We start from the raw sequence: 19191 nt of genomic DNA, 5'->3' as shown, positions 1-19191 counted from the left end.
CTCCCGCCCCGGCGCCCTCGCCCCGTCCTCGCCTCCCTCCGCCCCGGAGCGCGCACCCACCCAGGCGGCAAAGTTGTGACTACTTGGGCGCGGGTGGCTTGCGCCCCGCTCGACCCGCGCGTCGTGCCGGCAACTTCCCGCGGCCCGGCCCCGCCGCGCCCCGGGCCCGCGCCTGCGGGGATCCCGCGGGCCCCCAGGCCTCCGGCCCCGGCGGCGCGCCGGGCAGCGCTTCTGTGGCCGCGGCGGCCGTGGCGGCAGCGAAGGCGGCGGCGGCGGCGGCAGCGGCCGCTGCAGCCCCACACTCCGCCGCCAAACTGGAGGAGCGACGGAAGGCGGACCCCAGGAGGTGAGCGCGCGGCCCGGGCCGCGGAGGGGAGGGTCGGCCGGGACCCCGCGTCGCGGCGGCGGCGCAGGGGCGGAGGGCCCGGGGGCCGGTCCCGGAGCGCGCGCGGGCGGCCTCGGCGCCCTCGGGGGAGGGAGAAGGAGGTCTGCTGCGGCCGGGCATCCCCTGGGCTGGGCGCCGGCCGAGTGTGGACGCGGCTTCCGCGGAAGAGTACTCCCCCCCCCACCCTTCTTAGCGTGTAGAGGGGCAGTTTGAGCAGCCCTGTCTCCCCCCCAGTGTAGAGCCCCCTGCGCGGAACCAGGCGTTGCTGCCCGGGCTGTGGGGCCAGTGTACGCGGCGGGCTGGGCTCCCGCGCAGTGACACGTGTGTTCCTGTGAGCCTGGGTGGTCCCGGTGGAGCTCGGGCACCTGCCACACAAACATCCCCAAACCCGCGAATGGTGGAGGCTTGGGGGACTCTCGGTGCCCCCGCTTCGCTGCCCGCTCCGGGACGGAGCATTCACGTCTCCCCCTGGCACACCGAACGCGGGGGGTGAGTCAGGCAGATTCTCTGCAAGTGGCACACACACAGTCACTTGCAGTGGCTTTGGAAGAGTGAGGCCGAGGTTAAACTGGGATTTCTCTTGGCCAGCGACAGCGGAGCTCTTCCTCAGGTACTGGGCAGCATGTGCGGCTTGGCAAGGAGAGGTGATTTCTTTTTTCTTAAGTGCATTTCACCCAGCCCTTGCCAGTCCGTTAATAACAGTCAACAAAGAAAGGCAGGAGCTGGGAACCACATCAGCAAACTGCCGCAAGCACCGCAAAGGGAAAAAGTTCTTTAAGAACAAAAGAACAACAAGGACGACAACAAAAAACAAACAAAACCCACAGCAAACCCTGAACTTGACTCGAAAGATGGAGAAGAAAGCCGTTTGACCTCTGTTCTCCCACCGGAAAGCATTTTCCCCCCTTTTTCCAGTTCCTTGCGAAACTTTTGTTTTTCCATCCCTCATTCCTTCTCAGGGCCTCACCTTTCTCAGACCAATTCCCTGCAGCAAGCTCTTTTCAGTCTTGACAATGAAGAGCAGTTAACCACTTTGGAGTACCGTCTTTATTTCCTTTCTCATTTCACTTCAGTGTTGGAGAAAGTTGCTCCTCATGGGGAATCATGAACCCTGAGCTGTACTAAACACACACTATCTTAAGTCCTGGAACAGTTCCTTTCCGGAGAGACACTGCATTGTACAGTATTCCCCCCCCCTTTTTTTCCCTTGTATTTGGGACCTGGACTTAGACTATTACCTGAATTAAAGTGTCCATTGCCCATTAGGGCTTATTTTTATTTTTTCATTTTGATTTGAATAGCTTTTTCAGTGCAGTTAAAACAGTATTCAGTAGCGTCTTATAACCAATGTAATGTCTTCCCAAAAGGTCTCTAAGAACTCTCCTTGTATTTATCACATTGGCATTTAAATAATTTTCATGATCATTATAGCACTTAGATTGAGGTTGTTAGCATAACTTCAAAGGAAGCATGTCTGCTTATTTTTCTATAATTTTAATAACAAAAAAACTTTTACTTTCATTTTAAAGTTAAATATAGTGATAGGCTTCTGTTCTCTTTCTATGAAATCTGGAAATTGAATCTCTTTAACTTTATCTCAGTCTCTGGTAAGATGACATAAAAACTCTCACATATGTGGACAGAACGGAAAGTAGTACTCTTTGGAACTGTTGAGACATAGGACATTTATAAGAATGGGAGTGGGAGGTGTAAGATTGGATGTTTGGATAGTTCCAGGCATGTCTACCTTTGAGAAAAAAGAAAACTAAGGAACCCCTCCCCCAACATTGTGTATGAGTGTTGTCAAAATTAGGTTTTAAGTATCATTTAATGTGTTGAGGTCATTCTAGAGTTTTACTAATTAACATGTATAAGGCACCTTAGCCAAAGAAATTGACAGGATGTACTCTGAGTTTATAATGATGTATCCCTTTTAGTTTATTTTCTCAACAGAAAAGAAATTTAAATGTTTGTTGATGTTACTATTTTAGTCTTTGAAATGATTAGCATAAATTTGGAGTTTGTAATAATGTGTGAAAAGAATACAGGGAATCATTTAGAGAAAAAAATGTGATAGAAGTCGGGTAAACTTGGGGACAACTGCCAGCATGATCTGGTGGTAATTTCATTTTTCACTGAGCCCTGGCAAGTACAATTTTGAGGTTCTGATCCTTTGTTCTGATAACAAGAGAGATAGCCTGGCCATAGCTTGCACTGTAAAGAAAAACACAACACTTAAGGGAAAAAAAGTACACATTAGCTGGTGAATCATGTAGATAATCAGGTTTCTTTGCTTGCCTCTGAGGACACTGCAGTCCACAAGGACTGCTACTGTTAGGGGAGAGCGTCCAGAGGGAACACTGCTCCCTAAGTCAGTGCTTCTGTAGACTTCATCTGCTCCTTTCTTGGAGGCACTCTGCGTTCAATTTTAATAACATGCATACAGTTTAAGACCGGGGTTGATAACAACATTGGGAGTGGGAAGAAAGACCCGAGAAGAGAATACTCTAACAACGCTGGAAGTTTCTAAGTGTTTTTTCCTTGATTGCTAAGTGGAGCGAATCAGGGTGCATGATTTGATGGGGCCAAGGGAGCTCTCAGCAGAACACATAGCTCCGTTCTCCCTGTTGACGCAGTTTCTGAGGCCAACCTATGATTTATGACATTTATGTCTTTTGGGGGAGTCATTTAGCAAAATGGATGGTTAGTAAGTAAAGTTAGTAAGTAAAGTTAGTAAGACTTTATGAAACTAGGTCTTGCTACTTTCAGGATTTTTTTTTTTTTCATAATGCAGAAATTTTAAGGGAGGGGAAAAAATGTTTCTTTCATATGACGTCAGGGGTAAGTTGTATTCCAAATATGTTTGCCTTTCTCCATTTGACATGTTTGAGTCACAGAATAGAAAGTATGTTATTGTCCTTCTAACATAAAGGTGATATTTTATATCCCTGTGGTGCATGCCTTAGTTATTTTTTCAGTAGTAGAGATGGATTTTCCCACCTACCCTTTTACTCATTTCTTTTGGATGATGTACACACATACACATGCACACACACACACGACGTGTTTGTAGAGATGACTGATTTTATTTTACCTAAAGCCATATTTATGACTGTCATAATGATTTGGTGGCAATTACTTTGTTACATTTCTCTAGTCTCAGGAGTATGATGGCATTTCAAACAAGACATCAAAAGCTATGAGTGATGATGGCTTTATTTACCTGCTGTGGCAAAGAAGAGATAAAAGTTTGTTTTCCCGTCTTTTTACGATGTTCATAATCCTATTCCTTATGGATCTTACTTGCCTTTGAATTAAGTTATATATTAAAAAAAGATCGTGGTAGGAATAGGCTTGGTGAAATCATATACATCTGCACTTGTTTTCATAAACCAAAACATCATCTTGTTATTCCTGCAAATTAAGGAGATGTAAGGGATTATTATGCTGGTTGAAAAAATGAGGAAACTAGGCACAGAGAACTTTGTATCCTTTCCGTTCCTTTCTCTTTCTTCCTTCCTTCCTTCCTTCCTTCCTTCCTTCCTCCTTCCTCCCTTCCTCCCTCCCTCCCTTCCTTCCTCCCTCCTGTCCTTCCTTCTTCAACTAAAGGGATTTTAGTTGAACTTTTCTTAAACTAAAGGGAAACTTATTGGTGGAGGTGGGACGAACCTTCTCTCTTTGAACTAGTGCTATCTATGTGTTGAATGACTGTGATCAAATGAATGATTGTTGTTTTAGTCACAGCTGAAGATACTAAAGCAGATACATGCTTATTCTGGTTTGAAGGGTTGGTTCTGGTCCCTCTTAGTGATTCTGCTCAGCAGCACTGCCCATTGACCTCGATTTTTTCTCCTGTCCGTTGGTGCCAGAGTGCCTTTCCCTAATGAAGAGTGTTCAGTTTGCGTGGAGCAATTTTATCTCCAGTTTTTAAGAGTTAACTTTTGTTTTTCATGGAGAGTGAATACAGAAGGAAGTTACATGAAATTAGGATGTTAAAGAAATAAATAACCACCAACAGATAGTTTGGGATTATTGTGTAGAAAAAGGCTATCCTCAGTTTAACTTAAGTTTTTATCTTAGAATCCTCAAAAAGGTTTTAAATAAAACTTGTAGTAGTATACTTTTGGGGGAGTTTAAACATCAAAATTAATAAAAATACAAAATGAGAAAGGAATATATTGTCTTTCAGACTGAGGTAATGTTCTGTGAGTGATACAACTAGAGAAAGTTCTTCATAATGTCTTGTATAAGAAGTCATTGGTTTCTTTCCTTTTTTTGGAAGTGTATTGATTGATTGATAATATCCTTTATATTATTTGCAAAAAAGTGAACTTGTGGGAACTGGACTTCTGTGTGAGTTAGTCGTAGGTTTGGCCTGGAGACTAGTAGTCACTGGTAGGGTCCAGTAACAACTTCGTCTATTTGGAAATCCTATATTTGGCATATTCTTCAGCAAAATAAATAAATAAATAAAATTATTTTTCCCGAGCAGGAAAAATAAAGGGTTACGAGAAGACATAGATTAAAGAGGATTCACTTTACTCACAGGAGATCCCTCCAAATCGGTTTACTCTTCATGCACCTACAGTTCTACTACGACTGATCATAGCATTTCTAATCCTGTAGCAACACTGAATTGCAAATTAGAAGACAGGAATGGGCTGATATTGGCAGCTACATGGATGACATTGCAAAGTGCCAGGGGACAGATTGGTAGTAAAGGGAGAGATGGATCAAGTACGAAAAGCAGTCGTAGGACTTACAGCGGACATGGTGGGAAGGACTTTGTGGGTGGACCCTGATAGGATCACTTTATTATATTCCCTTCTCCATCCCTCCCTGTCTTTCTTCCTTTCTTTTTTGCTCTCCTATCCCCGATCCTAACTTATCTTTATCTATCTGTCCGTCCATCCATCCATCCAAAGTTTTTATTGAAATATAAAATGTATAGAGAAAAGTATGCATGGTGTTGAGACGTAAGCAAACAGCTTGGTGATTTACCGAAGTGAATACACCAAGACCAAGATACAGACCGTTGTCAGCAGCCAGAAGTCCTCCTCTCCCCCAAGGCATTATTTCCCTGCAAAGATAACTTCTGTCCTGACTTCTGAGGCTATAGGCTATTTTTATTATTGAACTTCCGACCAGAGTATAGGATGCGCATCCTTGCATCTGCCTTCTTTTGCACAGCGTCATGTTTGCGAGGTTCACTGATGTTTGTGTGTAGTGACTTATTGTCACTGTACACAGGATTCTGCTTTATGAGAAGGCCACAGTTCAGTTACCATTTTGCTCTTGATGGGCACTGGGATTGTTTCTTGTTTTTGGCTATAATCAATAGTGTTGCTGTGAACATTCTTACATATGTCTTCCAGTAAACATGTGGGAATAATAGTGCCTTCCTTTAAAAGTGCTACCAATTCACATTCCTTTTAACATCTTATAAGTGTTTTGGCTACTCCACATCCTTACAAACGGCTGGCATTATCTTTTTTATTTTAATCATTTAGGTGGATGTATAGTTGTATCACATTGTGGTTTTAATGTGCATTTACCCAAGCATCTTTTGTTTCTTTTCATATGTTTATTGGCTGTAGTGAAGTACTTGTTCAGGTTTTTTGCTGATGAAGTTTTTGTCCAATATGTTATACCGAGCAAGAAATGTTTTAATAAGTTGAAAATAGAGCTCCCTTACAACCCAGCGATCATGCTACTGGGTATTTACCCTAAAGATACAAATGTAGTGATCCAAAGGGGCATGTGCACCTGAATGTTTATAGCAGCAATGTCCAAAATAGCCAAACTAGGGAAAGAACCTAGATGTTCACCAACAGATGAATGAATAAAGAAGATGTGGTGTGTGTGTGTGTGTGTGTATATATATATATATATATATATATATATATATATATATATAGTGGAATACTATGCAGCCATCAAAACCCCCCAAATCTTGCCATTTGCAATGATGTGGACAGAAGTAGAGGGTATTTTGCTGAGTGAAATAAGTCAATCAGAGAAAGATAATTATCACAAGATCTCCCGGATAAGAGGAATTTGAGAGGCAGGGCAGGGAGGTTTTTGGGGAAAGGGAGGGAAAAATGAAACAAGATGGGACTGAGGAGGGAGACAAACCATAAGAGACTCTTAATCTCAGGAAACAAACTGAGGGTTGCTGGAGGGGAGGAGAGGGGGGAGGGATAGGGTGGCTGGGTGATGGACAGTGGGGAGGGTATATGCTATGGTGAGGGCTGTGAATTGTGTAAGACTGATGATTCACAGACTTGTACCCCTGAAACAAATAATACATTATATGTTAATAAAAAATAAATAAAAATTAAGAAAAGAAAGGTTTTAAGATCTGGAAAGTAAACTTCTTTTGTTTGTTTAGAAAATTCAGATAACCATACAAACTCATTCACCAGTGTTTCCCTATAATAAGTAAAGTAATATGGATGAAGATATTAAAAACACTTGGAACTTGCAAACATCGCAGCCTGGATCTGTGAAACTCTGTCCTTATAAAAAAAAAAAAAAAAAAAAAAAACCAAAAAAAAAACAAACCAAAAAGCACACCAACTTTAACACAATACTCAGAAACCTGCAGAACTTGTTGTCTTCAGTGCTTAACATAAAAGCAAAGCATTTTGTAACTTAGTGTTGCCCAGTGACCAATAGAGATAAGCATTTGGAAGATATGGGTTAAAGACCCAGATCTCTTACTTGGTAGTTATTTGATTTTGGGGAATTCAAAAAATCCTCTTTTTTTTTTTTCATTATTAAAATGATTGTAAAACCTAGCTTGCAGAGGTGTTATGAGGGATAAAAGTGATTGTTAGGAAACCTTGTTCAGAACTGTAAATGACTATACATATGTTAGTTATTATTGTTGTTGTCGTTGTGTTCTACAACATTCCTTATTCTTGACTTGAATCGTGCCAGCGCTGAGAACAGTTCCTGACATATTAATAAATGTTTGTTGGCTGAATGAATGAACAACACTTTTAAGTGTCTTTCTTGAGCGGTTCCTCTGAGTGATCCAAGCTCAGAAAACATTTTTCTCTAGGACTTTTACTTTTTATTGCTGAAGTTGAGTTGGGAACAGGGTTTATTAAACATCAGTCTTGAAAAATTGAGTCTAATAGCCAGCAGTTTGAGATCACCCATTTCACAGTATTGCTCCTATCAACTTTATGCTCCACGTAACACACACAGGACCTGGAGAACCCTTGAAAATGATTACAGCGCTCTTCACCCCATGGGTGATCCCCCAAAGCTTACACGCTGAATATTTCTAGCTTCTATAATTAGACGGCTGGCCAACGGATTTCCAGATTTAAAATATTGTCGTGGTGTCTCTAGTGCTGATACCTTGGAAACCATATTTCATGAAAAATTGAATGTTTAAGGATGAATGATAGCTGAGAACTGGAGCCTGTAGAGAGCCTTTTCAGCTTAATACAGATGCATTTCCCACATATGTTGATTACAATGGCAAAAGCAAACTTGCAGCATAAATCTTGGAAACATTTGTGTGGAGCAACCATCGAAAGGTCTGGTCCTCAAGTACTGTTTGACTTGGACCTCTGTTTTCTTCATCTGAGAAGAGGGTTGGCCCAAATATTTATTTCTAAATTACATAGAATTAAACTTTGTATGATTTTTGTGGTCCAGAATTAGAAGATACGTAATAGGAGGTATCCCCTTGCAAAATCAGTCCTGCAGCAGAAGGAACTTGGATTTCAAAGTGGAAATCTAATTAGATTTTTTAACCCAAAGATTGATTTTCTTTTCCTTTTATTTGAGGGTGGTGGTGGTGGTGGTGGTGGTTTTTCTTTTGAGAGCTGGTGGTGGTCCCGATTGGTTGCTCTTATCATGGATAATGGTACTCACTGATAATGAGGACTGAGTATATAACATATTACTTCAGAACGTAAGTCAGTCTGAAGTTCTGAGGATGTTTACTTTTCCAGGTAGCATCCCTCCCGTAGGTTGAACCCCCCGAACGTGCTTGTTTTCTCATGATTTAGTGGGAAATGGAATCATCTGACGTGGTAGACAGCTTTTGTTTTCTGTTAGAGACAAAATGCAATGGAAAATTGAAATAAATACAAAGGGTAATTATGGCGAGCCTTGTGGAACTAGTGTTTTAAAAATAGTGAATTTCGGAAAACATCTTCTGTTCTGAGTGCTTTCTTTCCTGTGAGATGTTAAACTGGATGGTTATAAAACAGAAGCTTCCAGGCCTGTCTGCTGGTTGCTGTGTTAAATGCTGGAAGCGAGGCTCCTTCCCTCTGATAACTACTCAATCCAGGAGACTTTTAAAAAATCATTGGTGCTAGGACTGGCTGTGGGGAAGGGCAACTGTTTAAGGAATAGGATCCTGAGAGTAATTTCTAAACCGATATCCTACGGGCCTGGGGTTAGCTCTACTATCACTGGCGCTCTTCCGCTTGGAAATCTGTTACCTAAGCGGCCCGATGGGAATCCTCCTCGTGTCTTTAATTCAAACCAGGTTTCTGCATCTTCTCCCCCAGAATGATCACGAATGACGTTCGGAAAGCACTGTGTGTGTTCGTTCGGAGCGACGACTCCGTGGACTCATCAGTCAGAGGGAAGGGGGGAGCGGGCCTTGAGTGCCGATGGCTGCACAGATTCCTTCATTCCTTTGACCTCCGGAGACCGTGGCCTTAGGAATGCGTGCTGAGCGCGACCGATGCTAGCCGGGCGCGGGCCTCGTGGGAGGAGATCGCTGAAGCAGGGCTTGCAACTGCCTTCCGAAAACTGCTGAGCGCGAACCCACCAAGCAACAGCTCACAAGCTCACACATTTGCACTTTTTACAAGTTGAGCTCCTTTGCCAGAGAGAAGGAAGAAGGCCGATAGGAAAGGTCTTAAAAGATTTAGGTAGATGGGATCAGATAATTTCCCTTGAAACATACATTAAGGAATGAAACAGAACACTCGTCCAAAAACATTGCAAGAAAATACGGTTTGGGCACTCGCAAGTTTTGACTGCCCAAGCTTGAGGCAGGGGCGGCCCCTGCAGTTTAACGGTGGTCGGTGGTCGCTTTAGGGCTCCTCGCTCTGCCCTGCCCTTCAACTCCCACGTGTGCATGGGCCCCGCACTGCAGGCTCCTCACTGCGGCAACCATGTCAGAACGTCCTCCGGGGTTCCTGCAGTGCCTAGCGTATTTTGTAGTGAAAATACGTATTTAATGAAAGGGTACTTAGTAGCTTAAAAACTCTGGACAAGGGGCGCCTGGGTGGCTCAGTGGGTTAAAGCCTCTGCCTTTGGGTCAGGTCATGATCTCAGGGTCCTAGGATCGAGCCCCGCATGGGGATCTCTGCTCAGTGGGGAGCCTGCTTCCTCCTCTCTCTCTGCCTGCCTCTCTGCTTACTTGTGATCTCTGTCTGTCAAATAAATAAATAAATAAAATCTTTAAAAACTAACAAACAAACAAAAGCCAAAAAAAAACCCCCACCTCTGGACAAACCAATCAGAGACGCCCAGTCATTACACCCGGCTTTATCTGAACCCTTATATCTTCTCGAGAGATTCCAACAGTGGAGTAACTCTGATCGCTGCTGTCAGGTTTTTCACATATTTCTTGGGAAATTTGTGGTCATGCAGTTTGGAATCCAGTAATTTTGGCGATGAAACTTTGTTTTTACGGTTTGTGATGTGTTACATAGCTCCTTGGAAAACTTATCTCACTTTTCTATTTAGATCTGTTTCATCTGTTCTCTGAATTGGACACAGTTTTATTTACTATTTTTTTGAGATTAGAAGCGAATTTTTATCGGTGAGGACATGGGCAAAGGGGAACCCTCTTGCACTGTTGGTGGGAATGCAAGCTGGTGCAGCCACTCTGGAAAACACCATGGAGGTTCCTTGGAAAGTTAACAATAGAACTATCCTGTGATCTAACAATTGTAGTAGGAGGTATTTATCCAAAGAATACAAAAATACTAATTTAAAGGGATACATGCACCCCTCCTCACGTTTTTAGCAGCATTATCTACAGTAGCCAAATTATGGAAATAGCCCAAGTGTCCATCGACTGATGAATGAATAAAGAAGAGGAGATATATATACACACACAACGGAATATTTATTACTCAGCCATCAAAAAGAATGAAATCTTGCTATTTGCAATGACATGGATGGTCCTAGAGAGTATTAAGTAAAATAAGTCAGAGAAAGACGAATATCAAATGATTTCACTCATATATGGAATTTAAGAAGCAAAACAAATGAATAAAGGGGAAAAAAAAAGAGGCAAACCAAGAAACATATTCTTAACTATAGAGAACAAACTGATGTTTACCAGAGGGGAGTTGGGTGGGGGAGGGGTGAACCAGGTGATGGGGATCAAGGAGGGCACTTGTGATGAGCACCAGGTGTATGGAGGTATTGAATTGCTGTACAATTGAATATTGTACACCTGAAACGAATATTACACTGTATGTTAACTAACTGGAATTTAAATAAAAATTAAAAAAATAAAAGTGAGTTGTTAGTCCTTAAAATTTTTTTTTAAATTTTGAAATAACTGTAGGCTCACAGAAAGTTGCAAAAGTATAGTACAGTTTTCACATAACCTCCCCCCAGCTTCTCCCAGTCCATACTGCTTTTAAGGTTTTTTAAAAAAATTATTTTATTTTTAAAGATTTTATTTATTTATTTGAGAGAGAATGAGAGAGAATGAGAGGGGTGAGGATCAGAGGGAGACGCAGACTCCCTGCTGAGCAGGGAGACCGATGTGGGACTGGATCCTGGAACTGGAACCTGAGCCGATGGCAGTCGCTTAACCAACTGAGCCACCCAGGCACCCTGCTTTAAGGTTTTAAAAAGGCATTTATCTAAAAAGATTTATAAGGAATTGCAATTTTTATGCCTTCTCTGAAAAATATATAGTAGGACAAAAAAGAATATATCATAGGTGTTGTAAAAAATGCAGAATTAGACACATCTAATGTTTTCTGGGTTTCATTTAAAGGTGCTACTATGGTAGGCAAGCAGGAGGAGTCATTCATTTGTTCATTTGCTTCCGTGAATTTGGTGTTTGCCTCATTCAAATAATTTTTTATAATGATCATATTTAACTAGGAAGTCTTAAATCCAGATATTCTCAGAAAAACCTCTGGAAGATACAATATAAATATAAATGAGGGAAAATAGAGATCTTTTATGGCCATAGCATCAGAGCACCATGATAATATTAGATTTTATGTAAAGGTAAGAGAGTATCATTGTAGTATATATCTGTACTTTAGGTGTGTATTTCCCTTATGTGCCTTACAGTGTAGGCAAATTCAGAATGTACTGAGACATTTTAGAATAGATGTTTTATTTATTATAAATACATTGTAATACTTCCCGTGAAACCTCAATGTTTCACTATTCTTTTTATTGATAAATATTACATTTGAATACATATTTAAGTTCAGTTATCACATTTTAATAGGGATCTTCTAATGCTGTATGTCTTTGCTCATCCATGTGTCTGAACCTTTTGCTGTCTTACCTAGAATGCTCCCTCCAGAGGCTAGGTCTTACACCTTGAGACAGACATAACTGGGGAAGGTCTAAAGAAGTGCATTGCATATCACGAGAATAAAGAAGTGTCTTTCAGAGAACAGACAGAAGTCCGTTTGAATGCTTAGAATTTTGAGCAGTGAAGTCTGAAAGGAGACCTCACAACCTAACATCATGAACACTGGACCCCAAATCTAAGAACACCAGAACTAGGAGGACCACTTACAACCTCAAGAAATAGGTTTAGCATAAATCAGTTTAAATTTATGTAGTGGGTATTTAATGTGAGCAGTTTTACACTCCAAGAGGAGAAAATGGCTTTTTCAAGAGAAGTTCCAGAACAAATCTTTGGGGGTAGATTAAGTATTCATACAGCTATAAAAAATGTATATTTTTGGTAAGTAGACCTTTTTGGATGGTAGTCTCTCTTTTTACCCAAGCTTTCTTACAGCACTTTGCTTATGTCAGTTTTCATTTTGTAGAATAATTTCTTGTTCTTTGATGTCACTGAATGTTGGTCTATGATACTGTGGGTTTGACCTCATGCAATGTTTCTATGAAGTTTACCTGCCTCACCTGTCTTATCTCAGTTCTAGACCTTGACCAGAAGGCTCTGGTGTAAGTGCGTTATTACACATGAGGTTAAAAAGTGATCAGATCATTTAGACCTCCTTGTAAAATTTCTCTAAGTCAAGACCACGCCTTGCTGCTGATAAAATGAAATTGGGCGTTATTTCTGAATTGAAACCAATGCCTTTGCTGCTGGTTTCATTTGGGATAATTCCAGTAATCTGAAAGTTTGCTTTCCCAATTAAATGAAGCATATTTTATTTTGTGCAGGTTTAAAAAAATCATTGTGTTGGGTAACTTTCTTAGGTGTAATGTTATGCTCATAAATTAAATAGATTGGAAAGTCCAATGCCATATATTTCTGTTTGCCCCACAGCTTTTAGCTTCTGTTATGGAAGGACTCTAGTATTTGGGCTTGAATAACACAGCGTCTTTTATATAAAAACCAGAGTAGGAGGAAAAAACCAGGCTAGAGCCTGTGGTCCAGGCTTCAAGCTGGTTTCTGCTTGAGTCAGGAGCTGGTGGCATAATGTCTTAGCTCTGTAGAAACAGTGAGGGATTCATTTCTAAGGCAGGTGTCCACATATGGGATCTATAGAACTCTGATAACTTGGGAACTGCGAGGGGCTGGTGTTAATTCTTCAAACGTGGGCAGTAGGTACCATGAGTTGCAGAGTCTGTGGAATCAAAGAAGAGGAAATAATATTTTAGGGAGACTGTTTCTGGGAAATTGTGAATCAGCTTAAATCGCAGGAGTGGTCTATTATCTACTGTCATTAAATATATTCAGTTTAATTGAATATTCTCAAAACTGAAGTGTACCTAATTAAGTGTCCAGACTAAAATTGTCTTAAGATGTTTCTGATGTACATCATTCCAAAATAGATTGCGCTTATCACCTTTCTTAACAAGACATTGAATATACTTTCCCCTTTTGCTCATCTCTCATAGTCATCATTATGCAATTTGGCAAAGCTCTTAGGGCTGGAGTTGTGTGAAGTTCAACCACTGGTGAACCCTACACCAGGGGTTCCCATGTTGCTGTGCTTTATACATTGTTTCCGCCGTCTTTTGTGTTATCAAGAGGCTGTCTTAGCTGTGCCTAAACAGGGCTTAAGGGTCTCCCTGTTTTCTTCCGTGATGGGCAGTGATCCCAGAGGTTATCTGTTTTCATGCGTTGAACCTGAGGAAATGCGGATGCCGGCCCAGCGGTGGGAGAGAGCAAGAGGGGAGGCACTATGTGGGCAGCTCCTCGGCTGGCCCTAGGGAGGAGGCCTTGGCCACACGGGGAGAGGCTGTTAGACCAAGCTGAGGTCCTGCGAGAAGTGAGCTGGGAGAGGGCTGCTTCTGGGTACAGGGGGCAGAGTGTGGCTCTGGGGCCACCGAGCCTGATGCGGGGGTTGTGTGCCTCCGTTGAGAGGGGAGGCTTGGAGCATTTGCAGACCTGCAGAGAGCGTCCTGAGCAGGGGAGAGGGGTTCTGGGGAAGCCTTTGGCCGGCAGTGATCGGCCGGAGTAGAAGGATGTGAAAAGGCGGGTGATGTGCACGGCAGACCAGAGCCCAGGACTGACGGGGGGGCTCTGAGCAGGTGCGGAGGCAGCAGTCCCTCAACGCTCCTGAGACCTCTGTGCCTCCGGGCCACGGAGGTTGTGGAACCTGGCGGAGAAGCCGATTCGTGAGTCGGCGCCGACCGTCAGGATTTCCCCGAGCTGGTTCCAAGCGTGGACTCCGGGCCTGGGCTGGAACCCCGCGTCCACGCGGCCTCACGTGGGGTTCTCCGGGAGGCACCTGCCCACGGTGCAGGAAGTCGGGGCGGGGGGTGGCCCCGGGACCAGCGAAGGAAGCTGGACTGTGCAGAGCGAGGTGTGCAAGCGCGAGCCCACAGCCGCGAGGGCCTCCACGGACCCCACCAGGCTCTGGAGCCCAGGAGGCCCCCCGGAGCTCACCCACCTTGAGGGACCCACGAGGCCCGGGTGGGACATGTGGGCCGTCCTGCGGCAGGGGTGTGACCGCGGGCCAGGCTGCTGTCCTCCCGGAAGGCCGTTTGCGGAGCAGGACGGCGGAGCACCGTGGGGACGACCCCGGCCTCGGCCCTGGCCCTGGCCTTGGCCGCGGAGGCCTCGGCGTTCCGAGGGGAGGTGGGAGCCGTGCCCCTGGCGCCCTCCCCGACCCCCGACTCCGCGCCTCATGACTCAGGCGACTCCGTCCTTCCAGCTCTTAAGGCGGCCCCACATCGTCTTAGTCCTGGGGGCGAAGTGAGTCAATACGTGTGAAATGCGTAGAAAAGTCCGTTGCACCTGGAGAGTGCGGTTCGGGGGTCAGTTACTGCGCTCATACCTAACGCCATCGGCTCTACCTTCCCCTTATCATACGGTTCTTTTACTTCACTCTGAGTGGGACGGCTAATGCTCTCATGACTAATTTTTTAAAAATTTTCTTTGCAAGAGAAAACATGACAGTATCTTAGTAAGAAATAATTCGAGATACCATGTATTTTAGTAGTACTTGCGTTTTTAGTTTTTAGTTTTTTACCAGAAGGATGCAAAGGGAATGATTACTGATGTTGAAATCTGAAGGATTTGGACATGCAATGAATGAACTTTTTAGGTAGCTCTCTGTGTGAGTTCTTAGGCTCTTTCCAAGTAACTTACATAAATAAGGATCTTCTGAGCTTAGGGGGAGTGACCCCTCTGCTGAGTTGACTTGGGGAATGATGCAGTAGAAGCTTCTCATGACCAGGTGATAGCGTCCATCTGAGAAGGTCCTCAGAGTCTTGGGCTGTCTTTCCTGTCAGTCTGGTTCTAGATCTGAAGGTTGCAACAGACGATCAATAAATACAACACTGACACGTAATGAAATGCCTTTATTTCTTAAACATTTCAGAATCATTCTTTTCACTATTTCAGCATTTGAAATCTGCAAATATAGAGCAGATCACCTGGAGTGTTTTAGAAATTTGGTTTAGATTCAAAGTAATGTTCCCATGGAGGCTCAGTCCCTGCCAATTCATTTCTTACTCATTTGGGGACATGTCTAATTCCTTTGGACAGTTTTTCTCTCCTTCATATTCATATGGATGGAAAACATTTAATTTGAAATGGCTTCCCACCCCCATATGGCAACTGTATCGCATTGTTTATTTTTAAGGAACTATCTGATGGTCCCGTTAACATTAAAGCAAAGATAAGGTACGATGTATGCTCCCAAATACTTCTTTAAAACATAAAAATGTGCCTGTTTCTTCTGTTTGTACCAGCAGCTCGTTATTGGCATAATAAATGCCAATAGAGCAGAGGAGAAAACACTATGATACCTCCTTTGAAAGCATTTTTTTTAAAAACGGGCCTTTTCTGGATCCATTTTCCTCTTTAGTTTTAAGATTGTAGATACTCTTTTATTTATTTATTTAAATATTTTATTTATTTATTTGACAGACAGAGATCATAAGTAGGCCGAGAGGCAGGCAGAGAGAGAGAGAGAGAGAGAAGCAGACTCCCTGCTGAGTAGAGAGCCCGATGTGGGGCTCGATCCTAGGACTCTGGGATCATGACCTGAGCCAAAGGCAGTGGCTTAACCCACTGAGCCACCCAGGCACCCCTGGAGATACTCTTTTAGATACACTTTTATTTATTTATTGTATCCTGTAGATACTCTTTTATTTATTTATTTATTATTTTTTATTAACATTTGTATTATTTGTTTCAGGGGTACAGGTCTGATTTATTAGTCTTACACAATTCACAGCACTCACCATAGTGCATACCATCCTTTTCCTTTCCTTTCCTTCCTTCCTTTCTTTATTATTTACTTATTTTTTAAAAAAATATTTATTTATTTGAGAGAGAGAGAAAGACAGAGTGAGACAGATCATGAGAGGGAAGAAGGTCAGAGGGAGAAGCAGACTCCCTGTGGAGCTGGGAGCCGGATGCAGGACTCTATCAGGGGACTCCTGGATCATGACCTGAGCCTAAGGCAGTGGCTTAACCAACTGAACCACCCAGGCACCCCTCCCTTTTCTTTTTTCTTTTTTTTTTTTAAAAAGATTTTATTTATTTATTTGACAGACAGAGATAGGCAGAGAGGCAGGCAGAGAGAGAGAGGGGGAAGCAGGCTTCCTGCTGAGCAGAGATCCCTATGTGGGATTAGATCCCAGGACCCTGAGATCATGACCTGAGCCAAAGGCAGAGGCTTTAACCCACTGAGCCACCCAGGCGCCCCCCGCTTTTCTTTTAAAGGGTGAAAACAATTATCATTTTTTTAAAGAATAAAAAACAATTTATCTGAATATTTATTTATTTATTTATTTTTCCCAAGATTTTATTTATTTATTTGACAGATCACAAGTAGGCAGAGAAGCAGGCAGAGAGAGAGGAGGAAGCAGGCTCCATGCCGAGCAGAGAGCCCGATGCGGGGCTCGATCCCGGGACCCTGGGATCATGACCTGAGCCTAAGGCAGAGGCTTTAACCCACTGAGCCACCCAGGCACCCCTATCTGTGTATTTATTATATAATGATCTATAGAAGATGAAGATCATATCAAATATATAGTAAATATCAGCCTGAGTCAATGAGAAATTTTCTTAACTGTTTTGGCATTAACCTGTTTGGCGTAGAGCAGCCTATGTGATTTCCTTGCAGAATTCCATGGTTACTTTTGTTACGGGAGCCAGGGCCCTGACTGAGATCATCTCCCTACAGTAACCAGCAGGATTTCACCCCCACCCTCTCCTTTATTGAGATTCAGAATGTGGAGCACATTTAAGATTTCATTTCCACGTTTATTTTGGGGGGAGGGGTGAGATGTTTGGGAGGTGAATATGGATAAAAGATTTAAGGTTGACTAATAGACATGTACAAGGAATTAATTTAAAGCGGTAAAAACTCATTTTGTAACAAACCCTTCCTAAAAGCAATGATGATTTTTAAAACTGTGCATTTTGAGATTAAAATACTTAAATCTTTTTAGAGAAATGTTGTTGAGCTCCATCTAATGGGTAACAAGTCCCATATCCAAGAAGATTATGTCAGTCCAGCTTTTAATTTTCAAAAACATGAAATTATGATTTTGTATATATGATCTTTGACTGCGGGAGGGTCTGAAGTAAAAAAGAAATTACTTGGGACAAAATTATTTATTGTTTCCACAATGGACAGAAGTGTGAGTGAGTTCTGCTTTTATGTATTTTATTTAATCCCAAATTGACTACAGTTATTGTGTGATGGCTTTGCAGAGTGTGGCCTGCTAGTGACTCTCCATTTAAAAACCATATAATGGGGGCGCCTGGGTGGCTCAGTGGGTTAAGCCTCTGCCTTCGGCTCGGGTCATGATCTCAGGGTCCTGGGATCGAGTCCCGCATCGGGCTCTCTGCTCGGCGGGGAGCCTGCTTCCCTTCCTCTCTCTCTGCCTGCCTCTCTGCCTACTTGTGATCTCTCTCTGTCAAATAAATAAATAAAAAATCTTAAAAAAAAAACCCATATAATGTCTTTTTTTTTTTTTTGCCTGGATTAGGTGGGTTTTTGTGTGGGTTTTAGTTATACTTTGGTGAAAAAAAATCTCAATTTTGCAAAGTGAAAAAATTATAGATAAGTATGTCTTATAGATAAGGGGGGAAATTGTCTAACCAAATAATTTCTTATTTAAATAGAAGAAGTTATTATTTTCATTTAGAACATTAATCGAAGTTAATCAGTTCTTAGATTGTTTATCTAAATTTCTACAGGTAGCATAATGCAGCCATGGACACCTAAATAAATATGATTCCTTAGGGGCTCCTGGGTGGCTCAGTCAGTTAAGCATCTGCCTCAGGCTCAGGTGATGATCCTGGGTCCTGGCATCAAGCCCCGCCTCTGGCTCCCTGCTCAGCAGGGAGCCTGCTTCTCCCTCTCTCTCTCTGCCATTCACTCGGCTTGTGCTCTCTGGCTCTCTCTGTCTCTCTGTCATATATTAAATAAAAAAAAAATGAATATGCTTCCTTAAACGATAAATGATACAGTAGAAGTACATTACACTAGATTTTAATTACTCTCACAGTTTTGCAAATGAAATCTTTAGTAAATTCACTATTTATTATATTACTTAAATAAAAGGCAGAAGAGGAATGATACCTGATATGCATATCTCTCAAATTCTAGCAAAACCACATTATTAGAATTTCTATTTCTCTGAAAATTAAGGACTAGTTTTTTACTCGGAGGACACTCAAAGGTTGACCAGAAGGAAAGGAAAGTTCCATATGGGTGTTGGTTGTTTGGTCTAACGGTCAAAATGAAATGGAAAAAGAAAGCATAGTCTTATACTCCGTTTCTAACAGTAAACTCTAAGTGCGGTTTGCGGAAAATTGATGATGATTTTCGGCACTCAGCTTCTTATCTCCAAAGTACTTTCCAAATGTTGAATAATTAATTGCCACAACCCCCATTGTGGGGGTATAATAGCAAGCATGTCTTTCTGTTTACCAGGAAACCATTAAGGCAGAGTCTAGAAATGCTGATTTTTATTTTTAGAGGTTTCTGCGTTTTCCAAGGTGACCAGCTTTTTAAATGCTGTCCTGGTTTCCAATCACAGGGTCATGGGAAAAGTTGCCAAGGATGTTGAATACTTGAGAACTTTCTCTTCTCATTGTTTCCCTACAGAATTCATTCTTCATCTTGCTTCTGCCTACTCATCATTTTGCAATACATATAAAACAATGGAAT

At 42.5% G+C, this 19191-nt stretch overlaps 1 protein-coding gene across 1 annotated transcript in view; it reads left to right on the top strand.

The window, feature by feature from the left end:
- The first annotated feature begins 264 nt into the window (after positions 1 to 264).
- Positions 265 to 19191, top strand: part of LOC111148909 (solute carrier family 4 member 4) — a 348265-nt gene continuing 329338 nt past the window's right edge. Inside the window, exon 1 of the mRNA XM_022505690.1 lies at positions 265 to 346. The gene's annotated coding sequence lies outside the window, so the exon portion shown is untranslated. The remainder of the gene's footprint in view (positions 347 to 19191) is intronic.

Source organism: Enhydra lutris, unplaced genomic scaffold (assembly GCF_002288905.1).
Source record: "Enhydra lutris kenyoni isolate GAN:26980312 unplaced genomic scaffold, ASM228890v2 scaffoldscaffold21, whole genome shotgun sequence".
NCBI lineage: Eukaryota > Metazoa > Chordata > Mammalia > Carnivora > Mustelidae > Enhydra > Enhydra lutris.
This window is presented reverse-complemented; position numbering and strand designations above follow the sequence as displayed.